Source organism: Choloepus didactylus, chromosome X (genome assembly GCF_015220235.1).
Source record: "Choloepus didactylus isolate mChoDid1 chromosome X, mChoDid1.pri, whole genome shotgun sequence".
Lineage (NCBI taxonomy): Eukaryota > Metazoa > Chordata > Mammalia > Pilosa > Megalonychidae > Choloepus > Choloepus didactylus.
Genome location: NC_051334.1, coordinates 153,895,800 through 153,918,297, shown reverse-complemented (window position 1 = coordinate 153,918,297; position 22,498 = coordinate 153,895,800). Strand labels below are relative to the sequence as shown.

The 22,498-nt window shown below is 38.8% G+C and overlaps 1 pseudogene; it reads right to left on the bottom strand.

Moving 5' to 3' along the window:
* Positions 1 to 9,037: 9,037 nt before the first annotated feature.
* On the bottom strand, positions 9,038 to 11,773 carry LOC119523682 (annotated as a pseudogene).
* Positions 11,774 to 22,498: the final 10,725 nt, after the last annotated feature.

Sequence of the window (22,498 nt, the reverse complement as noted above, 5' to 3'; positions counted from 1 at the left end):
ATTTTAGAACACTTTCATTGATCAAAAAATAAAAAGTAAAATCCTCATACCCCATATATCCCCCCATCATTGACACTTAGCATTGGTGTGATACCATTGCTACAATTGATGAAAGAATATTAAAATATTACTGTTAACTATAGTTCATAGTTTGCATTAGGTGTATTTTTCCCATATACTACCCCATTATTAACACCTTGTGTGTAGTGCTGTACATTAGTACTAGTTCACGGAAGAACATTTTATATTAGTACTATTAACCACATTCATCCTCCACAACAGTGTTCACTGTGTTATACAGTCCCATGTTTTCATTCTCTAGCTTTCCTTCTAGTAACATATATGACCCTAAACTTCACTTTTCAACCACAATCACATGCAAAATTCAGCACTATTAATTATGCTGACAATAATGTTCTATCATGACCTCTATTCCTTTGCAAACATTTTCAATCAACCTTACTAAACATCCTGCGTAAATTAACCATCAGGTCCCCATTCTCTACCCTCATTCTATTTCCTGGTGACCTATGCTCTAGATATTAACTCCCTGAGTTTGCTTGTTACAGTTAGTTCATATTAGTGAAATAATACCATATTTGTCCTTTTTGTGTCTGACTTATTTCACTCAAGTAATGTCCTCAAGGTTCATCCATGTTGCTGAATGCATTAGAACTTCATTTCTTCTTACAGCTGAATAATATTCATTGTATGTATATATCACATATTGTTTATCTATTCATCAGTTGATGGAGATTTGGGTTGTTTCCATTTTTGGAAATTGTTAATAATCCCTCTATGAACATTAGTGTGAAAAAGTCTGTTCACATGCTTACTTTCAATACTTCTCAGTCTACTCTTAGTAGCAGGATTGCCAGATCATAAAGCACTTCTATATTTAGCTTCCTGAGAGACTACCACACTCTCTTCCACAGCAGTTGTACCATTTTACATTCCCACCAGCAGTTAATACACGATCTTATTCTCCACATCCTCTTCAATACTTGTACTTTTTCTTTTAATAATGGGCATTTTAGTAGGTGTGAACTAATATCTCATAGTGTTGTTGATTTGTACTTCCCTAATAGCCAGTGATGTTGAGCATCTTTTCATGTGCTTTATAGCCATTTGTATTTCCTATTTGGGAAACCATCTATTCATATATTTTGTCCATTTCTTAATTTTGATGTTTGTCTTCTTATTGTTGAGTTGTAGGGTTTCTTTCTATATTCTGGATATTAAACCATAAGTGGATGTGTGGTTTCCAAATATTTTCTCCCATTGAGTAGGCTGCCATTTCATGTTTCTGACAAAGCCCTTTGAAGCCCAAAAGTATTCATTTTTGAGGAGGTCTCATTGGTCTACTTTCTTTTTCATTGCTCATGTTTTGGGTGTAAAGTCTAAGAAACCATCAGCTATCACAAGATCTTGAAGATGCTTCCTTACATTTTCTTCTCGGTGTTGTAAGGTTCTGGCTCTTATATTTCAGTGTTGATCCATTTTGAGCTAATTTATGTATAAGGTGTGATAGAAGGATCCTCTTTCATTCTTTTGGATATGGATATCCAGTTCTCCCAGAACCATTTGTTGAAGAGACTGTTCTGTGACAATTAATTGGACTTGGCAGCCTTGTCAAAAATTAATTGACCATAGAAGAATGTCATCAACATGGCAATGTAAGACATCTACTGAAAAACCCTCCCTAGAGATTTGGCAAAAAAGGACAATTCTCCCTTGCTTAGAACTCTGGAGGAAGGTAGAAACTGGAGAAGAATTCCACAAATGCTGAAATTAAGTAAGATAAAAGTAGGTAGGAATATTCTACCACAGAGTGGTCAGTCCTCTTTTCTCACCTTCATTTATTCCCACACAGTTTCAGAAGCACCCAGAGGCAGCAGCTTGGATGTCAACCACATCCCATCAGCATCATAAACTATAAAAGCTCTCACAGCAGTGAGATAGACCACCACATATATCCAGACACAGTGACTGAAGTCCACAGAGACCCAGGGAAGAACACAAGCTGCTGAGGATTGCTGAATACACATGGGTCTGAAGGAGGAGCTTCTAAAATGGAGGATTAGGGTGGGAATGGCAGTAACAATTTCTTTCCCCAAAACAGCAAGCAGCCATGCAGAAGCTATCCAAATTAACTATATGGGGATCCAGGAAACAGGGGAGGCTAATAAAATACTCACATAGGTGCTGGATGAAGAGACTGAGAAAACATATGCAGAGGCTGTAATTCCATTCATGGTTCCTGGTGCCTATCCTCCACCCATGAAAGAAGTAGCAGTGGGCAGCCCAATCCTTGCTGGAGGAATGGTTGTGGCTTGGGATGGCTGTGGGAGTACTCTGTCCCAGTACAGAGAAGGACACAACCCAGCACTGAGGCAGATATTGGCTAGCAAAGTGAGAACAAAATTTCCTGCCATTTTGGTGCCACCTGGTCAGACACTGATGGCACCACTGTTTCAACTACTTTGGAGGAGGAAGAATTACCCAAAGAGTGCCATCTGCTGGGCAGGACAGAAAGTACAGGGGAAAAAAGAAGGGCTATTTGGGGTCTTTCCACACCATACCCCAAGGCACATTCGAGCTGGTCTATGTCCACTGCATGGGCACTTGATCCTGTTTTGGCTTGGAAATACTAACAAACCAACTGTCAAAGAAGTTCCCTAATACAACCCAAGCAACAACAAAATCCTAGACAAGGGAGAGAAACCAAACTTCACAAAGCACACCAAAAAGTAGGAAGATATACCCAGGCAGAGGAACAAATTAAAGTCAGAAGGGACACATATTTTGGAACAACTAATCAAAAATGTTCAAATGAATCTCCTAAACAAATTCAAAGAGATTGCTAAAGAAATAAAGAATATTTAAATTACAGGGAGAGAAACTAAGATGGTGGCTAGGTAAGACAGGGCAAAAAAGCACCTCCATGAAAAACACTAGATAAAAACCAGAAAGTGACCCAGAATACTGGTTACAGCTATGTGCCAGCTGGACGAGGTCTGCTAGTACCACAGGGGCCATATACTTGGTGAAACCAGGAGTCTGCATTCTAAAACGAGTGAGTAAGCTGGCTGGAAGACCCACAGCCACACAGCAGTGTGGGGAAGCCAGGGGTTGGTGTTTGGAGACCGACTGGTTCTTTTTTTTTTTAAAAAAAGGGAAAAACCTAGGAATGGCTGCAGTTGTGACAGTGGGAGCCATGCAGTAAAACACAGCAAGAGGGGGCTGGGCCGGCCTCTCGGTGTCTGGCCTGGAGGATAGCCCACTGCAGATACCCTTGGGACCAGGGGAATGGAGGAGAGAGCTGGAAGCAGAAAGAAACTCTGCGGCTAGCAGCTGGCTCCCCAGAGAGCTGGATAAACTCCTGCCTGGGGCCATGCCCACAGCCCAGAGCCCCACCAGTTGTCCCAGAGCTGGGAAGGAGGAACTGTGCAAGGAGGGGGGTGCTGAGACACCCTGTTCGGCCATCTTTGCATCAGGCTGAGAGTGCCCCTGCATGGCCCGGTGGCCTGGGGCTTCCCTTGAGGGATGGCGTGCCCTGGTGACGTAGCATGGCATTCCCTCGGCAGAGCTCCTGGAGGATCACAGCTGGTGGGGGGGGCCCACTCAGAGAACCCAGGGACACTACACTAAGTCCGGTGGTTTGTGGGACAGCGAGAGAGAGGGTCTGGGGCTGAACTGAAATGAAGGCTTAGACTTTTGCGGCGGCCTTGAATCTCTGGGAACCTGGGCGATATGAATATTAAAGCTGCCCTTCCTCCCTGCCACCTGGACACACGCCCCACATTCAGGGTGGATGGCTCCAGCAACACACCCAAACTGAGTTCTCCAGCTGAACCCCACAAGAATCATTTCCCCACACATCATGGGGACAAGGTTGAGAACTGACTTGAAGGGTATAGGTGACTCACAGACACCATCTGCTGGTTAGTTAGAGAAAGTATACATCACCAAACTGTGTTTTTGAAAAAATAGATTGGTATCTTTCTTTTAGAACTTGAAAGAACCTTATCAAGCAAAGGAAATGCCAAGAGGACCAAAACAAAAGAAAGTCTTAATGCATATGATAAAACCAGATGACATGGAGAATCCAATTCCAAACACCCAAGTCAAAATATCAGAAGAGAAACAGTACTTGGCACAGTTACTCAAAGAACTACAATCAAGGAATGAAAACATGGCAAAGGATTTAAAGGACATCAAGAAGACCATGGCTCAGGATATAAGTGATATAAAGAAGACCCTAGAAGAGCATAAAGAAGACATTGCAAGAGTAAATAAAAAAATAGAAGATCTTATGGAAATAAAAGAAACTGTTGGCCAAATTAAAAAGACTCTGGATATTCACAATACAAGATTAGAGGAAGTTGAACAACATCTCAGTGTCCTAGAAGTCCACAGAACAGAACATGAAAGAACAAAAGAAAGAATGGAGAAAAAAATTGAAGAAATTGAAATGGATCTCAGGAATATGATACATAAAATAAAATGTCCAAACTTAAGACTCATTGGTGTCCCAGAAGGGGAAGAGAAGGGTAAAGTTCTAGAAAGAGTATTCAAAGAAATTGTTGGGGAAAACTTCCCCAAACTTCTACACAATATAAATACACAAAGCATAAATGCCCAGTGAACTCCAAATAGAATAAATCCAAATAAACTCACTCCAAGACATATTCTGATCAGACTCTCAAATACTGAAGAGAAGGAGCAAGTTCTGAAAGCAGCAAGAGAAAAGCAATTCACCACATACAAAGGAAGCAATATAAGACTAAGTTGTGACTACTCAGCTGCCACCATGGAGGCGAGAAGCAGTGGCATGACATATTTAAAATTCTGAGAGAGAAAAATTTCCAGCCAAGAATACTTTATCCAGCAAAACTCTCCTTCAAATTTGAGGGAGAGCTTAAATTTTTCACAAACAAACAAATGCTGAGACAGTTTGCCAATAAAAGACCTGACCTACTTCAGATACTAAAGGGAGCCCTACCAACAGAGAAACAAAGAAAGGAGAAGGAGATATAGGGAATTTTAACAGACTTATATAGAAACATACAACCCAAATCACCAGGACACTCATTTTTCTCTAGTGATCATGGATCTTTCTCCAGAAGGGACCATAAGCTGGGACATAAAACAAGTCTCAACAAATTAAAAAAAAAAAAATTGAATATACTCAAAGCACATTCTCCAACCACAATGGAATACAAGTAGAAGTCAATAATTTTTGAATTGTAACTCCACTATTTTCTTCCTACATGATATAAAATACACAAACTCTAAGGACAAATCAGTGGCTTTGAACTCAACGTAAAATATGTAATTTTAAACAACTATATAAAGGTGGGTGAATGGAGGAGTATAGGAACTTAGTTTATATGTCCTATTGAAGTGAAGGTGGTATCAAAGAAAAACAAGATTGATATGGATTTAAGAGGTTAATTTTAAGCCCCACAGTAAACACAAAGAAATTATCAGAGAGTATGACCATAGAGATGAATAGTAGAGTATGGGTTAAGAGAAATGGGGGAACGGGCAATGGGGAGTTAAGAAATGAGTGTAGTGTTGCTGTTTGAGGTGAAGGGAAATTTCTAGTAATGGATGGTGGGAAAGAGCATTACAACATTCTAAAGGTGATTAATCCTACTAATGGAATGCTAGGGAGGGGGTGGAATGGGAAGATTTAGGCTATATATATGTTTCCACAATTGAAAAAAAAAAAGACAGTCTAAATAGATGACAATTGAATGCCAAAGATGAACCTAGATGGGATTGGAGGATGGGGTACAGGAGGCTCAAAGGGACACAGTTGAGACATAAGGAAAAGGAAATATAGAACGTAAGCTTTGTATCATTGTTGAATCTCTTGTACTTCTTAGCTGTGCTTAATGGGATTGCATAAAAGAATGTTCTTGTTCATAGGATGTGTATACATGAATTATAGTGTTTGTTCAAGGATGTGTGCAGCTAGCTCTCATATGTTCAGAAGACAGAGAAATATATGATGGATGATAGGGAGGGAGGGAGGGAGGGAAAGAAATAGCGATGTGACAGCATGTTAAAGTTGGTGGATTGGGCTATCGGGGGAGGGGGGTCAGGATATGATGGAGTTCTATGTATGGGGTTAGTATTGGTTTTTGCAACTGTTCCTATAACTTTGAATTTATTTCAAAATAAAAAAATAAAATAAAATACAATAGGTGAGTATAAAGAATAATTTAAAGGAATACATAGAAAAATGACAGTTAATATGGAATTGAGTGACAATAGATAAATTAAAAATATACTAAATATACTAGAGAGACACTCAACCACAGATGTGAAGAGGCAGAAGAAAGGATCACAGTGCTAGACAACAGAGAAAAGAACAGATGGAGAAAAAAATGAAAATATTTGAGCAGGGCCTCAAGGAAATGATTGAAAACATAAAGCTCACAAACATATACATCATAGGTGTCTCAGAAGGAGAAGAGAAGGAAACAGGAGCAGGAAGAATATTTGAGGAAATAATGGCTGAAAAATTTCAAACCCTTATAAAAGACATAAATATAGAAATCCAAGAAGCCCAATGTGCTCCAAACAGAATAAATCAAAGTAGACCAACTCCAAGGCACATAAAAATCAGCTGTCAAATGCCAAAGAGAAGAAGGGAATTCTGAAAGAAAGAGAAAAGTGATTTACCACATAGGGAAGCCAAAACAAAAACAAAAACAAAAACAAACAAACAAACAAAACTAAGTGCTGAATTCTCTTCAGTCACCATGGAGGTGAGACGGCAGTTGTATGATATATTAAAGGTACTGAAAGAGAAAAGTTTCCAGCCAAGAATTCTTTATCCAGCAAAGCTGTCCTTCAAACAAGAAAGAGAGCTTAAAATATTCACAGATAATCAGAAGCTGAGAGTTTGTTAACACGAGAGCTGCCCTACAAGAAATACTAAAGCTTGTTCTGCTGGCTGAAAGAACAGGAAAGAGAGGCTTAGAGGAGAGTATAGAAATGAAGAATATCAGAAGGGATAAATAGGAAGAAAAAAATACATTTAACAAATAAAAGCCAAAGGAAAAAGTGGTTGAACTAAAAGTTGGTTCTTTGCAAGGATCAATGAAATTTACTAACCCTTAGCTAGATTGACAAAGAAAGAGAGAAGATGTGAATAAATAAAATTACAAATGAGAGGGGAGCATTGATACTGACACCACAAAAATAAAAATTATCATAAGAGGATATATAAACAACTGTATGACAACATATTGGACAACTTAGATGAAATGACCAATTTCTTACAAACACATGAGCAACCTACACTGACACTAGAAGAAATAGAAGACCTCAACAAATGATCATATATTGATCAATCAGCTTACTATAGAATTAGTTTTCTGTTCTTTAGTTTTTCCAGGTGTTCAGTTAGGTCTTTGATTTTAGTTGTTCTTACTTTTTTAATATAGGAATTTAGGGCTATAAATTTCCTTATCGGCACTGCCTTCTCTGCATCCATAAATTTTGTTATGTTGTGTTCCTGTTGTTATTCATCTTGAGATATTTACTGGCTTCTCTTGCAATTTCTTCTTTGACCCACTGATTGTTTAAGATTGTGTTGTTTAACTGCCATATCTTTGTGAGATTTCCAGTTCTCCACCTGTTCTTGATTTCCAGCTTCATTCCATTATGATCAGGGAAAGTGCTTTCTACAACTTAAATCTTTTCAAACTTTTTAAGACATGTTTTATTACCCAGCATGTGGTCTACCCTGGAGAATGTTCCTTGAGCACTTGAGAAGAATGCATAGCCTTCTGTTTTGGGGTGCAATATTCTGTATTGGTTAGGTCTAGTTTATTTGTCATATTATTTATATTCTCTGTTTCCCTATTCTCCTTTTTTAGATTTCTATCTATTGAAGAGAGTGGTGTGTTGAAGTCTCCTACTATTATTATAAAGATGTCTATTACTCCCTTCAGTATCACTGGTGTTTTCATCATGTACATTGGGGCACCTTGATTAGGATCATGAATATTTATGGTGGTTATTTCTTCTTTGAGAATTGCCCTTTTTATAGATATACAGTGTCCTTTGCCTCAAATCATTTGTGCATTTAAAGTCTATTTTTTTTCTGATATTCATATAGCTACCTGAGTTTTTCTGTGGTTACTTCTTCCATGAAGTGTCTTTTCCATCCTTTCACTTTTATTCCATTTGTATCCTTGGATCTAAGGTGAGTCTCTTGTAGACAGCTTATAGATGGCTCATTTTTTTTTATCCATTCATACAATCTGTGTCTTTTGATTGGAAAGTTTAAACCATTAACATACAATGTTATTATTGAAAAGCAATACTCACTTCAATCATTTTATCTTTTAGCTTTCATATGTCATACTTAATTTTGTCTCTTTTTACACTTTTGGTTACCATTACTGGTATTATTCACTTCTACACTCTCCTCCAAGCCTCTCTATACTGTCTTTCCCTTTCAGCCTGCAGAATTTCTTTTAATATTTCTTGTTAGGCAGGTCTTTTGTAAAGGAACTCTCTCAGTTTCTGTCTATGTGTAAATTACCTTAAGCTCTCCCTCAATTTTTTCTTTTTGTATTCAATAAGTATTTTTAATCCATGGCCAGATTTCAAAAAATGAAGGAAAAATGAAATAGGATAATGAATGGGAATTACACAGAATAAATCAGCATATGTTGGATATGCCCCCAAGGGTTATCAGGTCTCAAATTATTTTTGGAAGTACTAAATGTTATTTTTCCAGAAGAACCTTTCTTCTATAATATAGGATGAAAATTTCTTACGTATAATTTATTTCTGCTGTATTCACCAAAAATCATAAAATTTCTGCCATATCTTATATGATACATGCCTTGTATCCTGTTAAGATGCTTTTAATGAAAATCTCATTTTGATCCTACATAGAGGAAACTCATGATAGACTATTATGTATTCTTGCTAATTTTCAGAGCTCACAGTACAATCATATAATATCAAGTTTTCTGATATCATTGCAACATGATAAAGAGCACCACTATTCACCATTTAAAATACGTTCAATCTCTTCTAGTCTTTTTAAAGCAGCAACTCTTTTCTTCTCAATGTCTTTAATTTCTTTTGTTGTTTTGCGGGGGATCTCCTGATCTGTATTTTTTCCTAATTGTCTGTTGGATTTAGATTGACTTTTATTATTGCTTGTTTTTACTGTTTGTGTAGATTTGTTGGGTTCACTTCTGATTTCTTTTACATTTTCAGTTGGAATTTTGTTTTCTTTTACATCTGAAGTATCACCAGCTGGGATTATTGGCTGTTATACAAAACTAGATGAGGAAATTTTATCCCTGACTATATTCAAATGGCATTGAATATATTCTTCATGTGGTGCTAATGCCAATGTTTCAACCAAGCATCTTTCAGCTTTTAATAAGTCTTTCTCTTCAAAATGAACAGCACAAAGATTGTGTTTTCCTTGCACATTGCTTGGATCCATCTCCAATATCTTTTCAAAATATTTTTTTGCTCCAAGAATATCTTTCTTTTGGTTCATCAAAATATCTCCCTTTAAAATGAGACACTTGATATGATCAGGGAAATATCTCAGTAATTCTTCCAAAATTGGCAATGCCTTTAATTCCTTTGCAGTCTGAGAATATAAGAGTGCCAGATTAAACAAAGCACTTCTGAAGTCTGCTTGTAATTTTATGGCTTTCTTCATCCAAATCTCTGCTTCATTATTCTTTTCGTCATCCATAGCAAGCATTCCCAAATTGAAATAACCATTAGCATCTTGTGGCTCTTCAGTTATATAGCTTAGAAGTCATTTTCTAGCTTCAGGTCAGAGTTTCACCTCACCTGATTCTTGCATTAATATAGCAGAATTGAAGAGTGCTAGCTTATGCTTTGAATTTAGTTCTAAAGCATGATTAAAGTTATTTAGGGCTTCATTTGGTTCTTTAAGTTCAATGTGAACAATAGCCAAATTGTACCAAAGATCTGCATTATTTCTGTCCAGCTCTAGTGCTTTAAGATATGCTTCCTTTGCTTTGAGAGGTTTATTCATTTTTAAAAGCAATTCTCCTCTGCTAATGTAAGCCTGTTTGAAGTCAGGCCTCATGCTTATTGCTTGTTGGTAAAGTTGATCTGCTTCTTCTAGTCAGGACTCATTTGCTTGGATCAGGTTGGCCAGATTGATATAAACATTTAAGTGGTTAGGAGCAATTCTGGCTGCATATTTTTTACCAGGAATAATCTGAGGCATCAGTGATTTAGCCATCATGTAAGATTCTTCAGCTTCTTTGGTTCTATTTAAATTTTTATAAGTTCTTCCTACATTCATATGGGCACCAATATCATCTGGCTGAACATGTGTTGCTTGTAAGAAGTATTTCAAAGCTCTCTCAAAGTTCTTTTCATTTTCCAAGGCATGACCCACATTATTCCATAATTTGGCATTATTTTTATTTACCTTCAAAGCTGACATAAACAATGTATATTTGGATTCCCAATCCCAATTTCTGTGGAGTGTTTTTAAGGCATGAGTGAATATCACCATAGATAGACAAATCCAGGATAGCTTTTTAAATACACTTTTATTTGATATTTTCTGCCATCCGTGGGCTACCAAAATACAGAACCCCATGCTAGGAACATTGCTCAGCAACAACAAATCCAACTGGAAAAAAAAAGGTTTGATGCAGGAATAAATAGTAATGCCAGTAAACAAAGTGCCATTAAAACAGTCTTGGAAGACTCACTAGGGTATTAGAGACTGAATATTCCCAAAGCCACCAAAAAAACAAAAGAAAGTAAATGTGGCAAGATTTTGAATATCTAGAAATGACTCTATAAGAGGTATTGTTCCCATGATCCAATCACAGTGGAGTTCTGAAGGATTTAGTAAAAGCCAAGCATTCACAGGAAGGAGGTAGTTAAAAATTAGCTGCCTTGTAGGAGTTGGGCTTACTGCAGCTGGGTTATCAAACCTGGTGAATACTGGAAGCTGGGACTAAATTACTTGGACACTAATCACAACAAGTAATAGTGTACTTCAGACAATAAGTTTTATTAGCATCCGTAGCAAAGAAAATGGAATACTACACTTTCCATGGAGAAAGTGTCCAGCAGTAGTACATAATAATGGCAGAGTATACCCTTGGGCAATAAACACTTCATACACACAGCAAATTCCCACAACTGTTATTCCTTATTCTTTACACAATGTTGCAACAGCCACTAAAAACACTGTCAATGCAATTGGAGTCCACACTATGGAATTGCCTGGTCCTTTTGATTTGGTATATGACAAAAATGCAGCTAGAAAAAAGATAGATGACAAAAGTTCTGCTCTTCCTCTAATGCCTGTTACTGCTTCTGCGTGTATTGGGTGCACTGCAAAAAGTAAGGAAGCAATCATACTAAGCCTGTCATCCAGAAAAAGTCTGCAGACTTTAAGAAATAACACACTAACCACAGCATGAAAAATTAGATTGAGGAGATGATATGACATTGGTTTCAGTTCACTAAATAAATAATTTAAATGAAATGTCAATACTGTTAAGGGACAGTAAAACTTGTGGCTTCTCTCCTGAGACATAGGAGTTCCCCAGAAGTCATTCTGAAATAAAGTTTTTAAAGGTGTAGATGGATGTAAGTCTTTATTATCCAGTATTGCTGAAACATCATCAAAAACAAAACCACAAAAGAGGCTGTTCCAGTAGCAGGCAGTCACAACTACTATTAAGGTTACTTCTTTGATGCTAATATCAGCCATTTTCTCCACAAGTACTCATTGACAAAATTGACTGTTATATTCAAAGCTGAGACTCTCATGGGTGTTTGCAGGATCTTCGGGAATAAAACCTGCAATCATTGGGGAATGTCACCTGAAATTTCCTTTATCTCTATTTCATCTTCCTTCATTAGGTCCTTACTCCTTCCTTGGAAAGTGATGATATCTCCAGTTGTCTTTGAGGATGTCTGTTTGTCAATTCCAGTTTCCAACCTCTGCTTTCACAGGTGGCTTTTGGAAAATTCAAAAATTCGTTTACCTTGGTCCTTTATAAACTCTGTACAGGTGAGGAGTTTAAGAAGCATCTCATGAGTTTGTCAATAAGGTGCCAAACTTCACTGAGTGGATGGCATTGCAAGATGTTTACTATTCTTTTTTTTTTTTCTAATCTTTGAACTTATCAATCATTTGGACAGGCACCTCCAGATGCTGAGAAAGCCCTCCCATAGAAGGGTACCCTCAGTAATGAAGCAAGAGGTATAGCAAATCTCACGGCTCCTTCTCTCTCTAACCCCCTAGAGCCTTCACTACACTTCCAGTCCTTAAATCCACAAAATCAATGGTAAAGCGGGTGGGTTCAGAGGATGACCACATCTTCTCAATTCTTCACTAGTTCCCAGACCATGATCTCGGCTGCGCAGGCCCCACTTCACAGTATGAAGGCAGATTCTCTCTCCCTCAATTTTAAAGGACATGTTTTCAGGCTAAAAATTATTGACTGGCATTTTTTCTATTTCAGAGTCTTAAATATATCATCCAAATTCCTTCTCACATCCATGGTTTCTGATGAGAATTAAGTACATGGTCTTATTGGGGATCCCTTTTTTTGTGATGAATTGCTTTTCTCTTGATGCTTTCAGAATTCTTTCTTCATATTTGGCATTTGATATTCTGATCAGTATGTGTCTCAGAGTAGGTCTATTTGGATTTATTCTATTTGGAGTATGTTGCACTTCAGTTCCATAAGAATTGGGAAATTTTTGACATTATTTCCTCAAATATTCTTTCCACCCCTTTTCTCTTCTATTTTCCTTTTGGGAAACCTGTGACATGTATATTTGTGTACTTCATGCTGTCTGTCTCTCAAATTCCTCAATTTTATCTATACTTTTCTCTATCCATTCTTCTGCCTGTATGATTTTGGTTGTCTTTTCTCCTAGTTCACTGATTCTCTCTTCTGTCTGTTCTAATCTGCTTTTGTGGGTCTCTAGTCTTTTTAATTTCTAAAATTGTGCTTTCATTCCCCATAATTTTTGTTATATTTGTTTTTACACTTTCAAATCATTTATGCTTACACATTGTGTTCTTAATATCCTTTAGTTCTTTAACCAGGTTTTCATTCATCTCCTTCAATTGATTTAGAAGATTTGTCTGAAATGCATTGATTAGTTGTTCCAAATTCTGTGTCTTTTCTGTAATTCTAATATATTCCCTTCACTGAGCCATATTATTTTGCTGATGTCTGGGTTTCTGAGTATACTGATGAGTTTATTCTGATGATCAGTTTCTCTCTCTTGCCTAGGGTTTCACTGTTGATTGGCTTTATATTAAGGGTCTACTTTGACTAGTGTTTCAAATTATTCTAGGCCATTAAACTGCTCTTCTTTAACTGATCAAAATAGAGCCAGGAACCCATGAAAGGGGCACAGACCAATTCTTAAAGGTACCTGGAGAGAGGACAGGAAAGACGCCAAAAAGCAACCCCCCTTTCATCTCCCTGAAAGTGCACTTTCCTACCTTGCTCAGCAGATGTTCCTCTTTGGCAAACCTTTCCCTGCAACCTGAGGAGGGAATTCTTTTTTTCAATCTGTACCAGGCAGTGTTGAAACCATGGCTGCAAGGATACATTTTCCAGGCATGTTAGAACCACAATTCAGAGCCAGGTCTGGTAGAACAATTTCACCCAGAAGCCATGGTCATTCCTTGACTGAGCCCCCCTTTTTATGGGGAGGAAGACCCTCACTCCCCCTCTCCATCCATGGCAGCCAGTCATGGAATTTACCCAAAGCTGCTTGCCTCAAGGGTGAGGGATGAGTGCCAGTTCCTACTCAAGAATGATTCACTCACTGCTTTTGCTGCAGTTTCTCTGTCTTCCCATCTACTTTTTCCTGATGCTGCATAGTAGTCATGGAACACTAGGACAGTAGTTTCAGACAGTATCTGCTTGACCACTTGTTGTTTTTGGAAAGGGGATGAGCCCTCTGCTTCCTACTCTTCCATTTTCTTGGAAATCTCCTTTATATTTTGAAATTTATAGACTTTTTTGTGGCCTAACATTTTCAGTATCTTGGAAGAGTCCCATATGCACTTTTATTGTTTTTGGTTACAATGTTCTATATATGTCACTTAACTTTAATTGGTTTATAGTGTTTTTCAAGTCCTCTAATTCCTAATTGATCTTCTGTCTGGTTACTCTAACCATGATTGAAGTAAGGTACTAAAATCCCCAACTCTTGTTGTAGAACTCTTTATTTATCTCTTCAATTTGATAAATTTTTGTTTCATATATTGTGATGGTTATGTTCATGTGTCAACTTGGCCAGGTGATGGGGTGCAGGTGTATGGTCAAGCAACTGTTACTGAAAGGACATTTGTGGCTGGGCAATAAATGAGATGGCTGGTTTATTAATCATCAATTGACTGCAACTGTGACTGATTACATCAAAAAAGGGTGTGTCTTTCATGTTGAGAGAATTCAATCATCTAGATGTAATCCAATCATTTGAAGACTTTTAAGGGAGAGAGAGAGGACCATAAACAAAAGGACAAATACTGTATGTTCTCACTAATATGAACTAATGTGAATGCACAAACTTTGAAAGTTAAAACTGAGAACACAGATTATCAAGAGATATAAAGAGAGTAGAGATCAGTCATTTGATGCTGAAGGAGTATGGAATGTTCAACAGGATTTATTGTATAGAGCCAGAAATGGATAGCACAATACTGTGTGATGGTAGCACAATATTGTAAGTACATTGAACAAAGATGATTGTGACTACAGTTGTAAGGGGAAGGCTAGCAACTGTATGACACAAGAAGAAAAGTTAGAAGATAAAGAATGGGACTGTATAACTTAGTGAAACTTATAGTGGTTAATGATGGTGATTAAATGTACAAATAAAAAATGTTTGTACATGAGGGAGAACGAATAAATGCCACCTTTGCAAGGCGATGAAAATGGGATGGTACTGGGGAAAAATATAATCAATGAAACCAAAGTCCATAGTTAAGAATAACATTTTAATATGCTTCCATTAATTGTTAGAAAGGCAATACACTAAACTAAATGTCTATAAGAGGGAGATATAAGAAAGCAGTATGGGATTCTTGGTGGTGGTGGTGTTCTCTTATCTTTTTAATTTTATTTTATATTTTCTTTTTAATGATTCTTATTTTTTCAAGTAATGAATTGTTCAAGGGCTGATTGTGGTGGTGAATAAACAACTATATGATGATGCTGTGAGCAATTGTACAATGTGGATATTGTACAGTATGCGAATATATCTCTCAAAGTTGCAGGGAAAAATAAACAGAGGGATACATGTACCAGAGAAAGTGTGGAGAGTGGGATGTACCTATTCACTGTTGGGGAAGCAGAATGGTTCAGCCCAACTGGAGGGCAGTGTGGTGGTTCCATAAGAAAGTAAGAATAAGTTTGCCATAAGGTCCTACAACCCCATTATTGGGTATATAATTGGATGAACTGAGATCAGGGGTATGAATGGACATTTGCACAGTGATGTTTATGGCAGCAGTATTCACAATTTGCAGTGGATGGAGGTGGCCTAAGGGTATATCAACTGATGAACAGAATGGTGAACTGTGGTGTATGCATTTAATATAATATTGAGTGGCTGCAAGAAGGAATGAAGTTGTGAGGCATGCAACTAAGTGAATGGACATTGAGGACAGCATTTTCAGTGAAATAAGCCAGAAATGAAAGACAAATATTATAATGCCTCACTAATATGAAAACTCTGAGAATTGAATCTGAGAGCATAGCTTATTAGGGGAAGGCTTGTTGTAAGTGTCCCTAGATTGTAAGTTCTTTCAGAAGTCACATCTATTATTGAGTTGTAATGGTTATCTCTAAATTCTGATATGCTGAGCTCATGTTTTACAACTGGTTGGTCCCTGGAACTTCAGATATCTGTGTGACACCTGAGACCCAGAGCTGGAGTTCAGCAGCTATGAATGTCAGCATTACCCCTTACAGCAACTGTTTAAAAAACTGAAAAAGAGTTTAGGCTTCAATTAGAGATAAAAATGAAGTGGATCTGGTTAGGACTAAGGCAAATCAGACTAAGGGGTAAAGGATGGTATTTGAAGTGTTTTAAAACTTCAATTCTGTGTGGGACCAAAGGAAGAGATGTTTATTTGGCACAAACTATATTTTCTGTAGCACACTATATAATTTAACTTGTATGGTCCGTTTATTCAATCACCATTATTACATGGAACTTTGAATAGCAAGTGAGATCTTATTAGTTTGTACACATCAGTGTCAAACCTAAATACACCCCAAAGTAATTTGAGCAGAGACTAAAAATGCATTTGCAAAGTCCCCTTGATGGACTAGGGAAAAATGCGGAAATATGGCACTTCCTAACCTAGAGAATTATTGATAGTCTCACAAGCATTGGGAACTACCAATTTAGAAGGCTGAGCCCTCAATCTTGGTGTTTGCCTTTATGAAGTTTGTTATTGCAAAGGACAGGCTAAGCTAACTTATAATTGTCCCTAAGTGTCACCCAGAGAACATCTCTTATTGCTCAAATATGGCCTCTCTCTAAGACAACTAGTCAGGTAAAGTTACTGTCCTCCCCTGTATGTGGGACATGACTCCCAGGGGTGTAAATCTCCCTGGCAATGTGGGAATGACCCCTGGTGATGAACCTGGGCCCAGGATCATGGGATTGAGAAAGGAATCTTGACCAAAAGAGGGAAGAGAAATGAAACAAAATAGTTTCAGTGGCTGAGAGATTTCAAATGGAGTTGATAGGTCATTCTGGAGGTTATTCTTATGAGTTATATAGATTTACCTTTTTCGTTTTTAGTGTTTTTGAATAGTAGGAGGAAATTCCTTAAACTGTTAAACTGCAACCCAGTAGCCTTGATTCTTGAAGATGACTGTATACCTATGTAGCTTACCCAGTGTTTCCATGAAATTTTGAAAACCTTATGGCTCACACTCCCATTATCCAGTGTATTGACAGATGAATAGAAAAATGGGGACAGAGAGTAAATGACTAATGGGGGAGAAGGGGTATGCAATGTTTTGGGTGTTCCTTTTTACTTGTATGTTTATTATATTTTTATTTTTTAGAGTAATGAAAAGGTTCAAAAATGTATTATGGTTATGAATACACATCTATATGTTGGTGCTAGAAACAATCAAGTACACTGTGTATGATTGTATGGCATGTGAATGTATCTCAATAAAACTGAATTAGAAAACAGAAACAGAAACCTCAGATAGGAGATAGAAACGTCAGCTATTAGCTTCACTGCCTGAATTAAGTAGTCTGTGGTATGAAAAGTACATATTTTTTTTTCTGTTTATAATGCTTTTTTACAAATTGCTAAGGCAATGTGAAATGTGCATTTTAGGTGAAAGAGATAGCATATCTTGGCACTGTGGCTTAAGTATATTTCCCATTCATACAGATAATTCAAACCTGTAGAGTGTGTTACAAAAAGTGTTGTTTTGACTGCTAATGTATTACTTTGTAATATCCTCTACCATAAATATTATATCTCTGGTACTCTCTGTCAAACAGTTTCCAAATGTAAAGTTGTACCCCTTTCATTCATTTAAGAGTAGATTATATTGGCTGCCTTTTGCTTTAAGATGTTAAAAATGCCATGCCATGGAGGCCTTTCACCCCTCATCACCTTCTTTGTGAAAGTGCCTGCATGTTCCCCTCACATATGTTCATAATAAACTTTCTACCTGTTTCCTCAATGTGTGTTGTTCCCCTGAATTCTTTCTTGAGGCATGGCCAAGAACCTAGAAACCTGGATCTGGCAACATATTTTTGTAAGCCAGCCAGGAGATTCTTCTCGTCTCCAACCATCTGGAATGGTAAGTCCTAGCTATTGATTGGGAGACTTGGCCATGTGTTTCATTCTTTCTTCTCATTTGGTTCACTGTTACCCTTTCCTATGTCCTCATGCCACTCTGTGTCTCAAGGAATCTGGGGGCTCTGATATGGCTCCATCAAGACATAATCTTGGTCTTCTCTGAGTTCTCTGTCTCCATGCCACACAGATAGCAAGGAGACTCAGAGTGACAGGTGATGCTGCCCTTGAGACCTGACAGGGGACTTTTCACTGCATCATGCAGGAGTCCAATGGAAGCCAAATCAAGTCCCCCATTTTTTTATTCTCTCTCTCCCCTACTTTCTGAGACTTCACCACTCACTTGGCTTCTGTGTCTCTAGGAGTCTAGGAACTCTGATCTGAATCCCCCAAGAAATAATCTCAGTCTACTCTGATTTCTCTGGTTTCACCCTTGGAGGTGACAGGAGCTTGTAGCCATGCCACACAGAACCAAGGAGACTCAGAGCAGCAAGTGATACTGCCTTTTATACAAGACAGGAGACTTCTCCCCATGTCATGCAGGAGTACAATGGGAGACAAATCAAGTCCCCCATCCATCTCTCCTCTCTCTCTGGTTCTCTGAGACTTCCCCACATTCTCTCTTTTCCTTCCTTCTGGGGACCCAGAGCCTTCCTTCTGATCAATCTGTTCCTCTTTTCACCTCTTTGGCAGGCATCCTCTCCCCTGACTCTATGTGAGTCTCCTTAACCTTCTGTCTGGCATTCAATGGCATCTATGGCATTCCATATTTTGTAACACAGGATTCTGTGCTAAGGATTCTTGTACCAAACAAGGTGTTGCCTTTGACATTCTAGGGAGTCACCTCTGGTTTATGCCTATGGGAATTTGGTTCTTTCCAATGGGAGTGTCTCCCCTCCAGGCCTTGATAATTTAGTCTCTATTGAGACCCACTGTAACCAAATAGAAAGCATCCCTTCTTCTAAAGCATGTTTGCTTTTTATCCCACAGGAAACAGGAAACTTAGAAGACAAAGGTATCCCCAGGAGCATTTTCCTAGACTTCCTCTCAGGTGGGGTGAGTGCCACCACCTTTGGTGTGTAGATCTAGACATCTTCCAGGGAGGAACATCCCAGGGATGCCCAGTGCCATGCCCTGGGGATGCCCAGTGACTTTACTCCCCATATTCTCAAGACATTGGGCCAGTAGAGAGGAAGAACCATTTAAGAGCATTGCCCTGGAATTCTTCTGTGCAAGGCCTGGGAAGCCCACAGAATCATAAGTCCAGACATCCCTCAGGAAATGTGCTGTATGGGTTTCAAGGCCCTGACCGCTCATGAGCATTGTCCTGGCATTCTTCCAGGCAAGACCCAGGAAAGGTGTAGCAGGGAAACCCAGTGTCTTTACTTCCTATGTTCCCAAGAGATTGGACTGGTGGAGAGGGAAACACCTAGTACTGACACACATTGGGATACCAGGTGGTCACACTAGTGCTAATGAGTGCCCCCATTACGATTTTTAGAGAAAATGGAAAATGCCAACTGTCAATATAAGCTAGAAAAATGGGAAAACATAGCCCTCCAATGGGTCTCTCAATTACAATACCATCCTTCAATCTGTAAAAGACAGGGAAAGTAGTTAGAAATTCCCTATGCTTAGATGTTTATAGCTCTTTATCAAGACAAGGACCTAAGAGGGACTTGTCACTTGTCTTATGCCCATGTCTCAATTTCCATTAGAGGAGAGAATCTTCTTAATGATCCCCTTGTTTGCTAGGAAGCATGATAAAATGTACCACCAAGCCAGTTAATTATAAGCTAAGGGAGATCACTCAGAAGAAAGAAGAAAACCCAGCCCTAAGCCAGGAGAAGTTAGTGGAAGTTTATAATGTAAGCCTAGATTCCCAGGAAGGTCAGATTTGTCTGGGCACCTATTTGGTCAGCTAGTCTGCCCCTGACATTGGGAAAAGACTGAGGAAGAGAAGGCAGTGAGAGCTAAGCAGAAAACCAGAGAACAGGCTCAGCTTATTGCAGTTGGTGTTAAAAGCACCCTGTCTCCTTGAGGTCACCTGAATCATGGCTCCAAGCCTCAAGGCAACTGTGGGTCAGAGGGCCACTGGCAGAAAGAATGCCAGAAACCTCAAAACACCTCTCTGTCCCCTGTGACCTATCAGGGTCTTGCCTCAAGTGCCACTAGCCTGGGCACTTGGCCAAGGATTGTATCATCTCCCAAAGAGGGTGGTATGAGACAGACCCTAGAGCCCTGCTTGCAGCAATAAAGAGGGTGCCCAATGCTGCACATGGCTCTGCTGACTTCACATCTGACTATCAACCTAGAGGAGCTTTGGGAAACACTCAAAGCGGCAGGTAAGAATATTAATTTCTTGAGCCACTTACTCTGTCCTGAATCACTACTCTCAACCTACCTCCACTTGGGCTTGACTAGTCATAAGAGTTAATGGTAAAGCCAAAATTAAAACCTTTGCTACCCCTCTCTTTTGTAAATTTAGAGACATTTCAGTGTCCCATCAATTTCACATTGTCCCTGAATTTCCCACCTCTTTTCTAGAGAGGGATCTTCTTCACACAATGGGGGCCACCTTAAGACTAGTAAACTCACTAGTGTTTACCCTCTTGTCTGCCCCATGGCACCTACTAGATTGAGGCCTCTCAGCATCCCAAAGGAAATCCTTGAGCAAATGAACCCTTCTACATGGGATGAAGGCATCCCAGGGAAATATTTACTTGTCAGTTATACTACTTTGTTCTAAAGCTTCCAAATTTTAAATTTTCTGTTGCAGTTTATTTAAAAAACCTAATTTGTTCTTATTTGACTTGTGTTCTGGTTTGCTAACATTTTGCATAATACCAGAAATGAGTTGGCTTTTATAAAGTGGGTTTATTTGGTTAGAAATTTACAGTTCTAAGGCTATAAAAGTGTCTAGACTAAAGCATCAACAACAGGGTATCTTCACTAAAGAAAGGTTTGTGGCATCCAGAACACCTCTGTCAGCTGGGAAAGAATGTGGCTGGCATTTGCTGTTCTTTTGCTCCCAGGTTGCATTTCAAAATGTCATTCTCCAAAATGTCTCTGGGCCTCTCTCTTAGCTTCTCCAGAGCAAACTCTGGGCTAGCATCTACAGATGTTTCTAAGCATCTCCAAGTGAGAGCATCAGTGTCAGCTCTTAGCTTCTCTCCAAAATGTCCCTCTCAGCTGCTCTGATCTCCTTCTGTCTGTGAGCTCTCTTACAGGATGCCAGGGATTTAATTAAGACCCACCCTGAATGGGCAGGGTTCACACCTTCATGGAAATATCTACAGTTGTGTGAGTCGTATCTCCATGGAAACAACCTAATCAAATATTAATATCTGCCCTCAGAAGATTGCATTAAAGAACATGGCTTTTGGGGGACATAATATATCCAAACCAGCACATTCCACTCCATGGACCCCAAAAAGATATGCTCTTTCCAAATTCAAAAGTATATTAATTCCATCAAAATGTAGATAAGTACAAAGTCATAACATTCTTCTGTGGCTGTGGGCCTGTGAAACTCAGAACAAGTTATTTGCTGCCAATATAAAAAGGAGGCACTGTCATAGGATAAACATTCCCATCACTATAGGGAGAATTTGAAAGGAAAACAGGGGACACAGGACCAAAACAGTTCCTAAAACCCACAGGGCAAACTTCATTAGATTTCAAAGCCTGAGAGTCATTTATAGAAAGGAATTTTATCCTCAGGGCTTGAGAAAGAAGCAGTCTCACACTTTCCAAAGGCTTACACAGAGGCCTTTTCTTCTCCAAATGCTGGGGTGAGTGCTTAAACATATCCACACATTGGGGAGACCACCTTCTTCTTGGCTCCATCAGCCTCAAGCATTGGGTTGACATCCAGACTCTTCATGTCCAGGGCAAAGGCTCTCCCATATCTAAAGAGGGGTGTGGGCAGGCTTGCCCCAATTCACAGGGAACATACTTCACTTTCTCTGAGGCCTGGGGTGGCAGCACTCTTCCTGAATATGTATGAGGAAGGCCTGCTTTCTGCCTCTGGGGCAAACTCACCGTTTCCACATACATGTGTTTCTCTGCTCTCCTTGCCCAAGATTTCATGACTCCAGACCTCAAATTCCATGGTTCTGTCTTTGAAGAAATTTTTCCTTCAATTAGTTCCTTCTCCATCCCCTCCAGTCCACACTGGCAGTGGTTCCATCTATACAGATCTAGCAGAAAATTTGGCTTGGCATACAGATTACAGTGGTCAAAGACATCAGAAAACAGGACTTTCCACAAATCCTTTTTGGATAATTCCATCTCCAATCCTGGCTTGTACTGAAATGGGTGGCTTGTTCCAGGTTTCATTAAATCCTCATATGAGGCTATAGCATTTGGGTTTCACTTTCTGGAAGCCCAGAGTTTTCCAGGCCATCAATTTCTGGTTGCTTTGTACCCAAGAGTTCAGTTCTCAGCTTATCTCTTTCTTCTCACATTTTACTATAAGCTGCAAGGAAAAGCCAGTATGCATTTTCCACAATTAGTTTTGAGATCTCTTCAGCTAATTACCTCAGCTTGTCACTTTCAAATTCTGTCTTCCATCCAACATTAGGGCTCAATTTTGTCAAATTATCTGCCACTGTAAAACAA